The 4,397-nt window shown below is 33.6% G+C and overlaps 1 protein-coding gene across 1 annotated transcript in view; it reads right to left on the bottom strand.

The window, feature by feature from the left end:
- The window catches only part of LOC111088808, a 9,703-nt gene extending 8,136 nt beyond the window's left edge, over window positions 1-1,567 (bottom strand). Inside the window, exon 1 of the mRNA XM_022399848.1 lies at window positions 1,402-1,567. The gene's annotated coding sequence lies outside the window, so the exon portion shown is untranslated. The remainder of the gene's footprint in view (window positions 1-1,401) is intronic.
- Between the last annotated feature and the right edge of the window lie 2,830 nt (window positions 1,568-4,397).

The following is a 4,397-nucleotide window of genomic DNA, read 5'->3' on the forward strand; positions in this document are numbered from 1 at the left end:
ATGTTGTAATGTAACAGCTCTCACATCAACGATTTTATCTAATAGAGTTGAAAAATTATCAAGAATTTACATTCAAATGTTGTAATGTAACAGCTCTCACATCAACGATTTTATCTAATAGAGTTGAAAAATTATCAAGAATTTACATTCAAATGTTGTAATGTAACAGCTCTCACATCAACGATTTTATCTAATAGAGTAGAAAAATTATCAAGAATTTACATTCAAATGTTGTAATGTAACAGCTCTCACATCAACGATTTTATCTAATAGAGTTAAAAAATTATCAAGAATTTACATTCAAATGGTTATTTCCCTCCCCTCCCCCCGGTGGCGCAGCGGTATGTCTGCGGACTTACAACACTAAAAACCGTGTTTTGAGACCCGTGGTGGCAGAGCACAGATAGCTCATTGTGTAGCTTTGTGTTTAACTACAAATAAACAAACAAACAAAATAAACAATTAAATGTTTATTATCTAAACGTAAAGCCATAGCTAATTTTATTAATATGAGTACAAGTATAAGAAGTTGTATTACATCAGAAGGACTGCAGCATTTACAAAATGTATATATAAATACAATGAGTAGAAACTGAGATCTACTTAATTTACAATCAGTATAAGTACGTGTTTATTACAAATGAAAAATCATAGCTGGTACTGTATTTTCAGTCCCCTGGTGGGACAGCAGTAAGTCTACGAATTTACAATGCTAAAATCAGGGGTTCGATTCCCCTTGGTAGACACAACAGACAGCCCAATATGGCTTTGCTATAAAACACACACACACACACGCTGTATTTTCAATTTTTTAATATAAATGGCAGCCAGTTTAGTGATATTAGGCCTTACACTAAGATATACTTCATTAGAAAGAAAAGCACTTCAAACTCTTCGCATGACCATAAATCTGAATTAGATTTTATACTGTTTGTCCTGGTCAGTAATTTACTGAATTTAGCTAAACAACATGTGATTACAAGGCTATAATGTCAAAAACAGTGTCAATATCTAACAGGAGTTGTAACGATCACCATGAGTTTCTACAGAGTGTAGGAGTTTTCAATGAATACCACTGAGTGACACGTTACGTTTGTTTATTTTCGCGCAGAACCTGCGCATAGTCGTCCCTAATTTTGATGTGATAGACCAAATGGAAAGCAGCTAGCTCATCGCCAACTTTTAAGTTACTCTTGTTTGACTGAATATTGTGATTTAACCTGCAGTCTCATGTCGTGTTTTTGTAGCAATAGGCCACAAACCTTGAACCCTTGGTTCCACAGTCCGAGCACGCCAATGATTATGCCAAGCCCAAAACTACGTGAACATGACTTACGTATATTCTATGAACCGCAGTTGTATAAAAATGTCAAATAATGAAAACAAATCAAACCAACTTACCTTTATATTGGATCAATGAGTATTTTCTTGTATATCAGTTTTAGCTTTAATGATAGATTAAATATAGTTTTTCCCTTCTTTGTTCTAACACTCTAATCCTTCGTCATAAAACCATGGAAATAATCCTGGTCAACAACTCAGATAACTCAGCAAGAAATGACGTAGTTCTGTTATCTTGAAATTATACATAGTTAAGATAAATGACTTTAATACAATGTTTACCAGAGAAGAGATTTCTTTTATCACCTTGGTTCTATTCTCTATTGCTTTAGCCTGTCAAATACGAAATGATAAAAACAAACCAAAACATCTGATTAATTAACTGCCCCCTGGTGTTACACTCTGTAAACGCCTTTATTAAACAATACTACGTGTAGCTGAAACTATGAGTTTTGTTGAAAAATATAAAAGTATGCAGTGGATAACATAATTTATTCAGGTTATTTCAAACTTGTTAGGTTTTATGCATGGGCCTGATTCTTTACAGTATGTGTCTGGAAGTTGTTGGCGATAAATTTCAAAAATAAACAAACAGCACACAATCCACTTGTTTTAAGATAATATATTGAAACAAGTCAAACGTATATATAAATGTTGTTACACTGTTAGTTATCACATTTGTATTCAGAGCTTTAAATAATTGTCTATTTTTCGTCAAAGTCCACATAGGCTGGTTCAGTTACTTTAGAACACAATTTGACAAAATGAATTATTCTCCCTGCTCTGTTATTACAATACACTCTGTGATAATTTCACTTTAAAATCACCACTGTAGTTGTTGGTTACTACAGTTGTATACAAAGCTTAAATAATTGTCTCTTTTTCGTCAAAGTTTACGAAGACTGGTTCAGTTACTTTAGAACACAATTAACAAGAGGAATTATTCTTCTATATTCTGTTATTACAATACAAACTGTGATAATTTCACTTTAAAAATCGCCATACGCTTCTTATGGCTAAACTCACAATCACGCAGTCTAGATCTATTTATATATTTATCTATTTTCGAACTAAATTTTCAGCACGTATTTATATCCCAATAGAGGCCTAGAACGTTTCTTACACTACAAACTATTACGATGCAATAATACTCAACTAAAACAACGAGAAAAGCTTAAAAGGTTCTGGTAATATGACGCAATAATATAACAATTACCAGTTCATAACTAGTGAACTACAGAACGTATGATTTGCAAACAGTTACGTAAACAAAGCTGTGATAGACTATCATCTTTAAAAATAACTAAATTTAACACTTAAACCACCTAAATCATAGCACTCGCATTAACTTGATACATTCGTATATATCTAACAAAACTACTTGAATGTTTCAATCAACTTTTGATTAAAAGCAGTGATATTGTCTCTGAAACGCTGACCAAGTTCCCACATAAAGTACAAAACATTTTAAAAATCTAAGAAATATTAAGTCTTATACATTATTCTAAAGAACTGCCTACTCTTAAGAGGGTTGGGTACTTTATATTAAAATGATTTTGAATATGTAAATCATCAGGTCACGCAACAACCATAGACCATATAAAATCACATTGGAACGGCATTTCTCAAAACTACATTATGATACTATTTGGCGTGAAGTAGATAAAGTGACATGAGTAAAAATTGATCACTTTTGGGAAAGGTATGTAATAACCCTTTCTGATGCAAGTTATTTATACACTCATATCATAAAGATGTGTTCAGATTGTTGATTCATGATTTCCAAGACTGGGATATTCCTAAATCACAATGATATGTCAAAAAGAAATATGAATCAACTTGGAAAAACAGGACCATCCAGAAAGAAACCTGCAACAAATCGTACCCCAGCCATAGTAAGCAAAGTATGACGTCTTGTAGCAAGTGTAAAAATCCTTAACTGCGTCTCAGAGGACAGTAAGAAACAGAATGAAAAAGGATCTCCATGTGGAAAAGCAAAACAAATTGCTTTCACAAAATATCTCTTCAATTACCATCTGCTTCAAGCAGCTTAATAATGAAATGAATATTCTTGCTATTTCATACGAAGACATACTGGTCAAGTTGCTAGACGCAGTGCATGTGGACTTCTGTTCGATAGAATTGTTGAAACAGGCGCTAGGAAGCTATTGTCCTCTAACATTTTTCGGCTTATGGAAAGCACACAGAGAAAAGGGGTGTGCTTTGGAAATAACTGTTTTAGGACTAAACCTTTCGCAATAGAAATTAAGCTACAGGATTGATGTCAAGATGCACGGGTGTCAGGTAGACCATGACCGGAAATATGTAATTACATAGACTGTAACGGTGTGGTGAGGCTCCAAAATCGCTTTTATATAACGTACACAACTTCTGTGTCCTCTGTTCTGCAGCAGTGGTGTAGTCAAGTCTATAGTACTTTTCTAATTTCCTTTATAAATTACTGATTTGATTTTTTTAGATAACTAAATTTAGGTATAAAAATGAGTTAAACCACTACTTTTTAGTATACTAATAAGGTGATACACTTTTATACACGCATCTTTAAAAAGATAATTTAAAAAGATATCATAAAAGCAGATCTCTTGGGTTGCGATCTGCGTGTTTGAGGAAGTCACTGCTTTAATATATATGAAGGGTGTCCGAAAAGTTCGTGGCCCGACCTATAAAGAAAATAGATACTGGTTCAACTATGTTATATTTTTCTACATACTTTACTCCTCAGCGGTGCCCCAAGGCCTTTACGCCTTTTTGAAAGAACTCTTCTTAGTCATCAGTCCATAACTAGATGGTATATACGAAATCACCATCACTCTGAAATCTTCGACTTTTCAGAAAGATTTTAGGGTTAGGGAATAAAAAAAATGTCACTTGAAGCTAAATCCGGTGAATAAGGAGAAATTGAATAATTCGTAGCCAACATCACGGATAGCGTTCGCAGCAACACGCAGTTTGTGAGCTGGGAGATTGTCCTGATGGAAGAGTTCAACTTTTGGAGCAATTCTTTTTTTCTTTGATTTCTTGACGCAAATTGTTGA

Source organism: Limulus polyphemus, unplaced genomic scaffold (assembly GCF_000517525.1).
Source record: "Limulus polyphemus unplaced genomic scaffold, Limulus_polyphemus-2.1.2 Scaffold4481, whole genome shotgun sequence".
Classification (NCBI taxonomy): domain Eukaryota; kingdom Metazoa; phylum Arthropoda; class Merostomata; order Xiphosura; family Limulidae; genus Limulus; species Limulus polyphemus.